A 14916-nucleotide genomic window follows, 5' to 3' on the forward strand; every position below is an offset into this window, starting at 1 on the left:
TTTTTAAATTATTTCAGTTTTTTAGGTCATGCAACTTTTATTTGAAGAAAGTTAGATGAAAGAAAAAACTAGTATAACATCATAAAGGGAAGTTTTTGAAGACTACTCAGCCCAGCATTAACATTAAGAAGTTTGGCAATAATTTAAAAAGTTAAGAACTTTAGCCAAATTTTTTTACTGAATACTAGATCATGATACTTTTTGAAAATGAAAAGAATTCAGAAAGTTAATAAGGAGACAGTCCCCTCTTTTTTAAAGCAGATTTTTGGACTATTTCTCAGAAATTAATGTTCTTCTGCCGTTACCATTTCATTTCACTGCCTTGAAATCCTGTTGTTGAAACTACAGGACTTGAAAATAACAGGAACATCCTGTTGACAGAAATAAATTCCTTATGATAAAATATTGCTCAACAGAAGCCAAATTTTTTTAGAGACGGGGAAGGAGCATTAGTGGGAGGGGGGCTTATGAGTGCCAGAATACCAGTTTGGATTTGTTGCTATTTCCTTCTATCTTTGCCATCTCTCTAACTGAATGAAATGTATTGTATGGATTTTTATATTTTTAAAACATTTTAATGTGTCATTAAAAACTTTCATGGGAGGAACAAGCATGGTCTATGTTGCAGGGTTATTACTAGTGAGTATTATGCTCAGAAATGTGCATGTTCAGTGTTTATACTATGATTTATTCCATTGTCCCCTAGCCCTTAAGAATTCATATACAAAGTAAAATAAAATACTTGGAATACTTCCTTTAAAGGATTTTTGATTATCAGCAGAATTTGGTCCCTGAAAACCTTTTAGACTATTTTTCCATTGAGTCTGATCTGTGCTTTGGAGACCATTACAGCACTGGTCTGAGTTTAGCCCTGGGCAGGCATCCGGGGTCCTTGTGTCATCCCCCACAAAGCCAGAAGGAGTCTAGGATGACTTGTTCTATTTCTATCACTTCTAATTGTAAGATTCTACAAAGAATTTTTTTTAACTGAGATGAGGAAACGCTGTTGTTTTTCCAGAGGGTAGCTCAGAGTGATGGGTAGATTCACAACATCCTGCTTTCTGATAGTCAACACTTGGATCCATCCAGGATACAGGCTCCAAGAGGCTAGAAAACACTTGCTCTTATAGAAAGCCATCAGGTACTTGGCCTTTCTCATCCACACCCTTTTCCATCTCTAGAGGTTTTAGGCCAGGGGTTGGAGGAGAGGAGGGGACAGCAGTGTGGCAGGTGAAAACCATCAGTTCAAATCCCTAGTGATATCTGTGAACTGATGGGTCAGTCCACTTCTGCTGACACATCTGGTCAGGCTGGCTCATCAGCCTATGGTGGTGTGACCATGGCAGTCTGGTCTTCCTTGAGTCAAATGGTCCATAACTAATTCAACATTTTGACTCGTAGCCAGGTTTCAACACTGATTTTGCAGAAATGCATGTGAGTCATGGGGAAAAGCAGTGAAAGGAAAGTTTTCCTCCTTTCCCTCATGCAGAGATATTATGGACACAAGCAAATAATCTTATTTGCATGACTGAGAAACATAGCATCTGCTGATTGGTAAGAAATTCAAGAATGAAGGGGCTGGATTCCCACATTTCTTCTATGAAGTCTTCACTGGCTGCCCCAGTTGAAAGATTTTCTTTTAATTGAACACAACTATTCAGCAATTCCCTTACATACAAACAAATGTGATGAATATTCACACTTCAGCCTGCTATTTGGCATCTTCTTTTACTTTGAATACAGATTAAATCTAGTATGTACATAAGAGGATTTTGGTTTAGTCAGAGATGATCATAATAACCATATTTATCTCTATCTTTTATTGAGTATCTACAGCTCTGATCCATGATCTTTACCTAAATTGACTCATTTGTTTTTTATTACACTCCTCTGAGGTAGATGCTGTTGTTCTCCCATTTTGTATTTTGGGAAACTGAGGTATAAAGAAGCTAAATATTGGTCCAAATTATAAAGTCAATAGAGATGAGCCTGGTGTTATTCCAAATAATCTGGCTCCAGAGTCTCCATTCTTAACACTATGGTTTTGTAAGTAAATTATCTTACTTAATCATTAAGAGCTTCTACCCACTCTGCCCTTGCCTCCACCTTATACCAGTATCAGCAACATCATTTTTCTTTTGAGAAACTTCTTCACACAAATCATGACGGAGACTGCATGATATTTGTTTATCTGGTTTCCAGCTTGAAACTTGGAGCTTTAAAAATCTTACTTCTGTATCTGCATGATCTAAGCTTTAAGATTTTAAAGCTTCAAGGAAAATGAAATGTACTGTTTTCCCCTTAAAACTAAGAATTTCCCATAAAGTGGATAGAAGTTTGGCCTCTATCTCCTTTAGTTCCAGTTTTACTTTTCTTTTTTGAAATTAATCCATGATGTCTATCTCAAGTTTTCCCCAGGCATTTGACTCATTTTTCTTAACCTTTTAAACATTTACTAGATATCGCTCATATATTGTCAGTGTATTATTGGATTTTCACAATGTTCTCTCATTGTTACCTTATATTTTTCTTGTTCCAGGACATTTTAAGGAAGGAGTTAGGAACTCAACATTTCTTAAGTTTCCTGCTATAAGTGTAACATTGCAGAGCATACAAAAATGACAAGTAATTAGCAATTAATAGTATCATTGGGGTCTGGGGTTATAGCTCAGCGGGAGAGTGCTTGCTTCCCACATGTGAGGCACAGGGTTCGATCCCCAGCACCACATAAAAATAAATAAAGATGTATTGTATCCACCTTAAAAAAAGTCTTTAAAAAAATAGTATCATCATCAATCAGCTCTAGAAACCACATATTGAGCATATTAAGAGCATTCAGATATCTTAGAATGCATTTTTGATGTACAACCACTATTCGGCAAATATCAACCTTCTAAAATATTTGTTCAATAAAACATCAATGAAGGAAATTTAAGAGAACATAAAATAGATAGAAATACATCCCAAGTTCATGGATTGGAAGAATTATTAATATTAACATGTCCATACTACCAAAAAAATCTATAGATTCATGGAACTCCATTAAAATAACAATGACATTCTTCACAGAAATGGAAAAACACTCCTAAAATATGCAAAGACCCTGAGTAGCCAAATCAGTCTCTAGAAAAAATGAACAAACTGGAGGCATCATACTACCTTACTTCTAAATATACTACAAAGCAGTAATGACCAAAATAGCATGGCATTGGCAGAAAAACAAATATATAAACCAATGGAATAGGATGGAGAGACACAAATAACCCTACATATTTACAGCCAATTATGTCTTGACAGAAGCACCTGTTAATACTTGGACATAAGGTGTCCCCCAAAAGCTCATGTAGGAATGTTCAGTGGGGAAATGATGATGAGAGCTGTAACCTCATCAGTGGATTAATCCCTTTGATGGATTAATAATCTGAGTGGATTATTAGATGGTAGTAATTGATGGATTACTGTAGGCAGGTGAGGTGTGACTGGAGGAAGTTGGTCACTGGGTGCATTTCCTTAGATTATATGTGTCCCTGGCTCCTTCTCCCCTCCCCCCTTTTCCCCTCCCTCTCCTCTTCTTCCTGGCTACCATGATCTGAGAAACCTTTCTCCACCATTCCCTTTCACCCTTCTACTTCATTTTCAGCCTAGAGCAATGGAGTCAGCCAAACATGGACTTCACCCCTGAAATCATGAACCCCAAATGAACTTTTTCTCAGGTTATTCTTATTGGGTATTTTGACCACAGCAACAAAAAGCTGACTAACATAGCACCAAAACCACACATTTGGGAAAGGGCACCTTCTTCAATAAGTGGTGCTGAGAAGGCTCGATATCCACATGCAGAGTAATGAAACCAAACCCCTCTCTTATCATATGAGACCCACAACTATGAAACAACCTGAAGAAAACAGGAGAAACACTACAAGATGTTGGTCTGGGCAAGAATTTTTTGGATAGGACCTGAGAAGCACAGGCACTAAAAGCAAAAATAGACATAGGGAATTACATCCAACTAAAAATATTCTTTTCTGCACAGCAAAGGAGACAATCAAAAAAGTGGAGAGACATTGTGTGCAATGAATGAAAATATTTTCGAATAATATTCAGAATATATAAGGAACTCCAAATGTTCAATAGCATCATTATCATCATCAACTTCTTCATCAAATAATCTAATCAGAAGATTGACAAAAACCTGAATAGACTTTTCTCAAAGGAAGACATACGACATACGAATAAATGCCAAACATGTATATGAAAAGATGTTCAACGTAACTATCAGGGAAATGAAAATCAAAACCACAATGAGAAATCATTTGACCTCTACTGAAAAGACAAGAAATCACAACAAGGCTGTGTAGAACAGAAACATACAATGTTAATGGTAATGTAAATTAATATATCTATTACAGGAAACAGAAAAAAAAACCTCAAAATAGAATCCCCATACGGTCCAGTAATCTCACTACTGAGCTATAAATACCAAGGAAATTAAATCAGTATGTTAAAGAGGTGCTTCCGTGTTTGTTGTAGCACTATTCGTGATTCCCAAGATTGTATTCATCCTGTGTGTTTGACAATAGATGAATAGATAAAGAAAATAGAATGTTACACAGCAAAAAAAAAAAAAAGGTGTGCATTTCTCTCAATTGTAGCAACCTGGGTAGAACTGAAGGACATTCCATAAAATAAATATGCCAGGCACAGAAAGACAAATCCACATGATCTCACTCATGTGGAATATGGAAAAGTTAATCTCCTAGAAGTTGACAGTAGAATGGTGATTACCAGAACCTGGAGAGTAAAAACCTTCTTCACCCGAGAGAAGGGGCAGGTTGGTCGGGTGGTTGGTCAATGACTGCAAATGTACAACAGGAGGAAAGAAGGTTTGTTGCTCTGTAGTACAGTTAGGTAAACGTAGTTAACAATGCTGCATATTTCTAAATAGCTAGAACAGAGGTTTATTGAATGCTTCTACCACAAAGAAATGGTTAATGTATATATTAGTCAGCTTTCTATCACTCTTATGAAATATCTGAAATAGGCTGATGATGAAGAAAAGAGTATTATTTACCTATCACATCGGAGTTCAAAGAGCACAGTGCAGGACCACCCTTTGACTACTTCGCCTCATTGTGGGTAACAATGGTGGGAACACCTGTGGGACAAGAAGATTCTATCTGGAGCATGAAAACAGAGAGAGCTGGGTGAGACCAGCTTGCTCCTTTTATAGCAACCCTGTCTTAAGACCTCAAAAGGTCACATGTGAAGTCCCTCATGCTCCCAATAACCCTTGGAGCTCCCACTAGGAACCACCTCTTAAAGGTACCATCAACTGTCAATGTCCTTTGGGGACCAAACCTCCAATCACAGTGGGCCTTGGAGGATGTCTGAACCTTATGCAATCTTTAGCCATGGAGAATGGATATGGTCATTACCCTGGATTGATCATTACTTGAGTATTTAAACACCACATTATATCCCACAAATATGAGCAATTATCACATCAATAAACTTTTTATAATTCAGCCTAAGAGGATTGAAATGGACTCTGCAATAGAGTTACTAGAGTTGAGACATAACTCTATGATCTACAATGAGATAATGACCTTAAAATGATTGACTTTTAACCTCACTTACTCACACTTTTGTTTCAATGGTTAAATGTCCTTACTGTATTCAGACACTATGCTTAAATTTTACTTAAAGTTTGAGGAAGTATATAGTATATTTTACATAGAGGATGACTAACTTCAATGAACAATTTCTTAATGATTTTTTGGAGGGGTTCTGGGGATTGAACTCAAGGGCACTCGACTACTGAGACATATCCCCAGCCCTATTTTGTATTTTATTTAGAGAAAAGGTCTCACTGGGTTGCTTAGCACCTCACTTTTGCTGAGCCTGGCTTTGAACTTATGATCCTTCTGCCTCAGTTTCCCAAGCCACTGGGATTACAGTTATGCACCACCACACTTGGCTTAATGATGTTATCATTTAAGAGCACCAGTTATTGCAATCTGATATAAATTTCCACATGAAGATAGAAGGTTCAAAGGTGTGACTGAGTGCTGAACATTGCAAGGAATATTAAAGAAGTAATCCAGAGGAATCTATAGACCTAATTTCCAGGGCAATTAGGCCATGGAGAATGGATATGGTAATTACCCTGTAATGTGGCCACTGTTCTGCAAAATATGGTAAATAATTAAGAGTTGAATTACCCTTCTACAAAACCATTTTTGCCCCTTTGAGAAATTATCACTGTGCTATAAAGATTTTCTGCCCCTCAAACCCTGTATCCTCAATAGAGTATACCCTGGTAACACTCTCATAAGCAGAGAACTACACTTCCTTTATCACATTTATCATGGTATGTAAATGAAGCATACACAAGATTATTATAAGAATATTTGGGAGGGATCACTTCAAAGCCTACAAACTTTTTCATCAAGAAAAGGAAATATGATTTATGCTAACAGCCAAGCATGGTGGTGCATGCCTGTATTCCCAGAAGCTAGGGAGGCTGAGACAGGAGTATAGCAAGTTCAAAGTCAGCCTCAGCAACTTAGCCAGCCCCTGAGCAACTTAGCAAGACCATGTCTCAAAGTAAAAAATAAAACAGGCTGGAGATGTGGCTCAGTGGTTAAAGCCCCTGGGTTAAATCCCTGGTATAAAAACAAAAAGTATGCTAACATGTCATGTGAACCCCAATTTTTCTAAGCTATTAATGTTTTGAGTTCGTGGAAATATCATTTTTAAAAAACATGAAGGATAAAAATAGCTTCTATATAAAAATTTTTAAATAAAATTAAAATAAATAATTGTGTCTATAACATTAACGAAAGATATGCACCCTGTCTGCAAAATGAGCATTGCAACTTCACAGTTATATTTGGATACCCATTGTCCACCAGTGCTGTCAATGAAGTCATATGGCGTAAAGAGGGTGCAGAGGACATCAATAAATTCTTGAACACGAATCTTGTAATCTGATAATTACCTTTGTAAATGTATTTTTTGTAAAAATTTATAAAAACCTATAATTTTACCACCCTCAGGAACAAGGAGAGGTATGATTATAAAAATGTTTAAGCCATCTTCTTAGAGGCTTGGTGAGAAAGAAGAGGGGCAGGATACCTTTGAATGCCCTAAGACAATGACATTTTCTAATACCAATTTGTTTTTTGTTTTCATTTTGGTTTGGTTTTGTCTTTGTTTTTTTGTTTTTGTTTTTGTTTTGTTTTGTTTTGTTTTTGATACCTGGGATTATCTCAGGGGTGCTCAACCACTGAGTCCGTATCTCCAGCCCTATTTTGTATTTTATTTAGAGACAGAGTCTCACTGAGTTGTTAAGTGCCTTGCTTTTGCTGAGGCTGGCTTTGAACTCAAGATCATCTGGCCTCAGCTTCCTGAGCCACTGGGATTACAGGCATGTGTCACTGCACCTGACCAATTTGGTTTTATAAGAGAAAACAGAGCATTAGTACGTGCAAACAATAACGTATCAGCTTAATCTTATTCTGATGACATGCTAAAGGGGTTCAATTCACTGGAACCTAGAGTGAAGTTGGCAAGCTGGGTCCAACAGATAGATTTTAACAGTATCATCAAATTGTTCAGGGAACAGGCTACTCAGACTTAGGTTTCTTGGGAAAAAAATCATTTGGTGTATCATGATTTGAATACTTGTTTTCATCATTCCTATTAATTCTTTTCAGTCTATTATTTATCTTTGGAGTTATCTGTAAATATAGCTTGCCTTTTTTAATGGATATGGGCAACTCTGTCTTATTCACCAGGAACTAATTATATACAATATATGATGGTATTTTAATGCATATAACTCCTTCAAAATTTTAGGTAGTTTAATAGTCAATGAATTAAAATATGTTCTTTTTTAACTTGATGAAATAATATTGCTGTTTTATCCACATTTTTCTTTCCTTAATCCTTCCAAATATATAAACATATGAGTACATATTAAGTATTTTAAAATGAGCTTGATTGTCTGTTGACTTTTTTCTGAGGCAGCTGTCAATACATAGAGTTAGTAACCCTAACCACAGTGCAAAGTAAGCTCTTAAACAGGTAGACATGGAACTGATAGCCTGCTGCATCTCAAGAGTGACAGTTGTGTGCTCACTCTCAGAGATCTCTATCACTTGCTCCCCACCATTGGTTTAACTATGGCCATTATATTGCATATAAAATATCACTGAAGTTACTTCAAGTTCAGGAGGGGAGGGCTATAGAAGTGTGCCACAGCAATTCCTGTGGATATTCAAAGCAGGAAATTAGGTACCTTTGACCTCAGAGGACCTGGAATTAGAAGCTGGAAACCAAAGTTATACTCTGTCTTTCAGGGACCACAGAGTTAGTCACTTCTGGGATGTTGTGAACATCTGAACTCTCCTCCCACCCCTTCCCTGCTTTCTTTATCCATTTTTTTTTTCTGAACATTCATTGTGTATTTACTCCTATATGGCCATTTTTCAATTCTAGTGAAAAACTGGTGACTCTCTATGTTAAATTCTCAATAGCAAAAAAAAAAAAAAACACACACACAAAAACAAACAAACAAACAAAAAAAACAGAAACCTGATTGTCTCAGCTTCATTTCTAGAGCAGAGTCCCAAGTTGTAAGTTAGGGGCAAGCCAGAAGAATGGCTTCTTTGGGTCAGGCATGCATCTCAGGGCTGGTCATCTGTGCATGGGGGTGTAAAGATAAAGATACACATATTGCACTCACAAGCATAGGAACTTTCTTCCTTCAAAAGTTGTTTTGATGCATCAGAAGTGAATTTGCCTCTGTCATCCATACCCACTGTACTCCAGCACTCACCTTCTCACCTTGTCCTGCCACTCTGTAGATCTGTTGGGTTCTCTCTCTTTATTATAAGCTCTTTTTTTTTCTTAAGCTTGACGTTCAGATTGCTCATCTTGGCTTCTAAATATCTTCAGTCTCTGCCTCTCTTTATCATTTTTCTCCTGCTGTTTTTCTTTCCCTCTGGTTCTTCAGGCTGCCAGGACTGTCATGTGCTCTGAAACCTCTGGGTCTGGTTCTTCCTGGTATTACACAGTCACTGCCAAAGGGATGTGAGGATTAATTTGTGAATTATGTCCTGAGTGTGTGCTAGCAGAGAGCTTCTCAGACTTTTACTCTACATAGGGAACACCTGGGGATGTTGTGAGAGCAGGTTCTGATTCCTGAATGAGCGTATGGTGGGGTGTAAGGTTCTGTGTTTTTAACAGCTTCCAGGTATCGCTGGTGATGCTAATGGAAGAACACTACAACTGCAAGTAGGGCATTTATTGTAATTAAGATCTCCCTGATAGAAGGGACCATGTCTAGGGCACCTTTTGGCTTTGGACTGATCTGGCTTTACATGAAATACAAGGTTGTCTACACATATTTTTTCAAGTGAATGGTTTTCAAAGATTGTTAAAAATCAATGAAATAATTAAACATTTCTTATGGATCTGATTGTGCAAAGCCCTTAAGAAATATAGAGAAGGACTGGGGATGTGGCTCAAGCGGTAACGCGCTCACCTGGCATGCGTGGGACACTGGGTTCAATCCTCAGCGCCACATAAAATAAAATAAAGATGTTGTGTCCACTGAAAACTGAAAAATAAATATTTAAAAAAATCATATCTCTCCTCTCTCTCTCTCTCTCTCTCTCTCTCTCTCTCTCTTAAAAAAAAAAAAGAAAAGAAATATAGAGAAAATATTATAGCCCCTGTCCACAAGGAGAACACGAGCACATTCACCACTAACTCTAATGTATCTTTACTGGAACTGTGGGGCTCATTTTAGAATTGTAGAAGTGGCAGTGAAAGCAAATGAGCCTGTTCATACTACAAGCAATTTGACCTTTTATAATTTAAGTGGCATTTTCTCCACATACACAATAAAGCTAATAGGATTATTATGTTTGTGTGTAATAATGCATGTAAGAATTATTCAGCTTAGGAAAGTACTGTATATAGTTTTCCTCCATCCTAAGTCCACATCTATCTTTATATTCCATTTCACTTTTTGGAGCTTATCTGCCCTTTGATTTTAATATTATTTTTGTTTAAAGTTTAGACTTGGAGAAAAGTGCATTTTAGAATTTAGTTGGATCCCGTTGGTATGAAAATTGTTGTATCCTCTACAACACAAAGAGAGAGGAATATATTTTCCTATCTTGCAGGTGGTTAAGCTCAAACCTATTTTCTTCTTATTGAGTCTTCATAAATGTGTTGTTTAAAAAAAAAAAGTTAGTGTATTTATAGGGTTTCTCTAAGCCTCTCCTGTCACTTTGGATGGACCAGGAAATACATATATACATGCAAATACATGCACACATATATACATAGATTCACAGGTGAACCTGTGTTGAAAAAGAGCATCGTTTTTAGAAAGAAAGTAAGTTGGGCATGCAAGTAAAGGAGTATTGAACCCATAACTATTGGCTTATGATTTCCCAGTCTTAGTTATAAATTTTATTTATAAAGGATAACCATCTACATAAAGAATAATATCTGTATGCTTCAACGAATAAAACCAATAAAAGGTATATTATATATTCTACACAGAGTAGAAACTAGTTTTCAATAAATAATGATCAATGCTTTATTGACCATACCTTAAGTAAATTTGTAGACTGAAACTGACAGACCATTTCCATTACTCTCCAAGTTAAGAAGGATATCAACATGAGTTTGCAGGTGGAAAGGAAAAAGCTGGTTTGAAACAAAATATGTAGCTTTTGATGACTACACCTATTGTGAAAAAAATACAAAGTTGTTGCCCCAGCAGGGGTTGGCACAGGAGCCTGTGAGTCACAGCTAGTACCACTGACTATCGAGAACTACTTACAAAGAAGACCTTGGAAACAAACATTTATTAGTATATCATTACCTATGTCCTTTTAAATTACCTATGAAACCCAGATGGAACCCAGCTGCCTGGATTTCTTCAAGTCTCCCAGCCTGCCAGGGTCAACTTGTGGTTTAAAATATAACTTAAATGAATCCAGATCACAACCTCCTGTACAGGGAGTTCCCAGCACACAGCCTGGGGCTTTTAGGGATTGTAAGTGGAGTTCAGGACTCTGAAGAGGATGCCTCAGCTTCTGAGCACCTTCTTAGGCTGATTTCATAGAGAAGTAAAGAAACTGAAATATGCTCATGCCACCCACATAAAATTTATAAAAATCAAGTTAGGTAATGTGAATGAAAACATTTCAGTAAGGATAAAGCGATACTGAGGGGAGGTAATAATCTTACTAAATTAGAAAGTGACCTAAGGCATTGTGAATGTTCTGAGGGAACACTTGGAAGAGGGAGAACTGAAGGTCGTGAGACAGCGCTGACTTGTTTCTTCTGGGTAAAAATAGAGAAAAGAATGAAGTCCTGACAAGATTTTGAAACATTGGCATTGTCTGTGGGTAGTAATAAGGGGAAAAAAATTACCTACTCAAGTTTAAAAGGGAACAGCAAAACTTAGTCATGTGATTACAGAAACTCAGAAGAGCATCCAAAACCAGAGAGAGAAGAGTCACCAGAGTCCTTTGAAGCTGGATGAGCTGGTGATTCCAAGGAACACAATCTCCTTGCTCTTTTATAAGAAAGCAAATCCTCATGGTCTTTGTCTCCTCTTCTGGGGTCTGCCAGATCTGTTCCTGAAGCAGTGAGTGCCAGCACGTTAATCAACTCCTTCCACAGTCCTGGTGTGTGCATAGCATTCAGTCTACTCATTTCTCACATTTGTTTTTTCCAAGAATTTGTTCCCAGCCTTAGTTCAGAAACTAGTCTATCCATCCACAGTTTCCTAAGGCACCATATCATATTCAAGTGATCTAATGCTCAAAACTACCTGTATGCACCACTTATTTGGTTGGACTGGAGGAAATTCCCCCAAGGGTAGGATCTAGTTCATTTATATTAGACACTTTTACATATATGTGGTAAATTTTATTATATTCCAGTAGAAATCCCATTCAGGCAATGTTGCTAAGAAAATTAGAAAAATGCCCATTAGCTTTAAAGGAAATGTTAAGTGAGAATTTAAAATAAGAAGGTGTTAAGAATATGAGCTATAATTTGGGGATGTGCAATGACATGGCTTGTTCCACCTACTTTCCATGGACTGAATTTCCAGAGTAGACAGCCTTGTCTGTTATGGGTACTTGTGATTTAACCCTTTTAGCTAGCCCTACCTCATTTGAAAATATTAGTGTCTCAGAAGTGAAAAAGACTCAGGGAGAATATAAAAGACAAGTAGTTTTTGTTCAAGAGAGATGGGTGGAGGCACAACTGGATAGGTGTGGGCAATGGGGAGGGCCCTGCAATATTACTGTGACTTAGGTAAGAAGGAAAGTAAAAGGGGCTGCCAACAAGACCAGCATGCTGTGGGACCAAAGACCTGATCCTTTGTGATCTGACCCACATTATGTGGATGATGAAGTTAGGGGAGTCTCAGTGGTCCACTCCTCATGAGAAGTCATGGTCTCTATAGAAATAGAGAAAAGGGATAGTCAGGATCAGGTAATTTTCCTGCACCTCTTTCTGAATGAATGATCCATGTCATCCTACAAGTTAAGAGGACTTTAAAGGAGATTTTTAAGAGTAATAGAACTCAGGGAATTCCGTTTTCTTCCTGAGAGGTGCTGTGGACATACCTGATTACTTCCAGCCCCCTGCATGTCCACTTTGTCTATTATGTTCTTTAACAAAGATAGTGAATTGTTATCTGGATATAGTGTTCCAAGAATTGTTCTCCAAGGTAAAGGAAAATGTTAGGCAAACTCTTCAAATAACAAAAGTAAGCCTCTCCAGTTGGTGGCCAAAGGGGAGTGTGGGTGTTGGAAAATCATACCTATGCCTTAGCATTCTGGACAAAGCTTTATACACCTGGAACAAGTCACAGTAGGTTTAGTAATCATCCACGAATTGAATTGAGATGACATTTTTCAAGGCAAAACATAAGGCAGTGTGTTCCTCCATTAGTCTCTGAATTCATCTAAGCAGCTTTAGGCCAGTCTGTCTGTAAATCCATCATTCAGATGGAAAAAAAATCATTTGAAGCCACTGTACAAAATAATGTGTAAGCAATATGAACACTGTTTGTAAGGCAGAAATATATTTAATATCAAGGCCATTAGTGTTTGCCTGTTTTATTTAATCATGGGCCTTTTATCTAAAAGAAACAGGCCTTACTGCATACAGGTGAGTGTTCAGGGAAGGATTCAGGCTTTGTGTTGTCCAAATTAAATTCTAAAACCAGGAAATTCATCATTCTGACATCCCTTTGCAGATGTGCAGTATGTTTTGTAGTATCTGTTAAGATGAGTCTTGTTTACACAAAGAATACATTTAACAGGTCATGTTAATTGGAAGTGATATCTGAGTAAGGCCTTTAGTAATGTATCTCAGTTTAAATGTAAAATTGAGGCACTATTTTCCCAAGTGAATGGGCATTTCTCTGATTACCTGTATTTTGGATCTTGAGATTTTCCTCTAAATAGGTTATATGTTCTTTTTCTTGAGTTTTCTTCAAAGTCCAATGTTTATGGCTGTATTATAATACAGGCTTACAGACATTATATATCAAAAATGGAGAAGATTTTGGGGAAAATAGAAGAGAGATTGTTTTCTATTATGATTTCTTATAATTAATTTATAGCCTTGTAACTTTTAAGAAGTAAGTCTTATATAAGAATACATATCTCAAAAGCACAGTTTTAGATGATGATAACCAATTTAACAGCAAGAATTTTGTGGGAGATTCTAGTAAAGAACAAGAGGATGATATGACCCATTAGTAAATATTTCCAGTTGAATCTCTAAAACTATTTTTCTGGTTATTATACTGTAACCAAATTATATACTTATAATTTAATAATTATATAATTATACTGTAAAGTTTACTTTGGACTCTGTTGTTCTATGTAAACTCCAGGAATAATAGATACAATGGCACAGCATATAGCTTCTAAATGGAAAATAACCTTCATTTTTGAGAGACCAAAGGAATCTTAGGGAAATGTATAGCTGGGAAATGACAAAACTGCCATCTGCTCAAAAGCTAGGATTGTGAATGTGACAGAGTGGAGCCCTGGAATCCTCAGATTTGCCTTTAAAGAATACTTTCTCTCCATCTGGGGCTGTAGCTCAGTGGCAGAGGGCTTATATAGCATGTGTGAGGCTCTGGGTTTGATCCTTAGCACCACACAAAAATAACTAAACAAATAAAGGCATGTTGTCCATCTACAACTATAAGAAAAATTTAAAAAGAATACTTTCTCTGCTGCCCAAGGGACATTTAGGCCAAGAAGATGAAGTTGGCAAAGCCAGGCAAAGAAATGCTTTATGATTAGCTCCCTAGCAGTTCCATGACCCTTCATCCTTTATTTCCTGAACTGGACTTATGCCAGGAGGAGGAGTCCAAAAGGGGAGGGGGAAAGAAGATGAGGTGATAGAGAAAGTAAGAGGATTGAAAGAAGAAGGAGGAAGGAAGGAGAAGAGAGGAGCCATAGCCTAGCACCTTCTATGCAGAAGCAGCCACAGCCCTTGGAGCCATAGAAACCTGATCAGGCTTGACAGGACACAGTAACTCCACAATCAGCCCCATGACCTGAAACCCTAATGGTATTCTTCTTTATTTGAGGTTAGATAGAGGGAGGCAATAGAAATGAGCCCTGGACTCTCCCTGGAAAACATGGACTAATTTGAAACATAAGCTGGATGTGACCAAATCAATGATTCTCAAAGTGTGTTCCAAGAAACATGAGTCCTATCATAAGGCCCCTAAGAGAAAGAGAAAGGAAGGGACCCATTTTTTCATGTAAGTCCAGAAACAGTGGGTTACACAAACTTGACTAGGTGCTTTTGTGAATAAATTCAGTCCATCTTCACAGCTGATTTCTG

The 14916-nt window shown here is 37.2% G+C and overlaps 1 protein-coding gene across 1 annotated transcript in view; it reads left to right on the plus strand.

Annotated features, from left to right (window-relative positions):
• Positions 1 to 14916, plus strand: part of Adgrv1 (adhesion G protein-coupled receptor V1) — a 509007-nt gene that overhangs the window by 405171 nt on the left and 88920 nt on the right. The window lies entirely within an intron of this gene.

The sequence above is a fragment of the Urocitellus parryii genome, chromosome 1 (assembly GCF_045843805.1).
Source record: "Urocitellus parryii isolate mUroPar1 chromosome 1, mUroPar1.hap1, whole genome shotgun sequence".
NCBI lineage: Eukaryota > Metazoa > Chordata > Mammalia > Rodentia > Sciuridae > Urocitellus > Urocitellus parryii.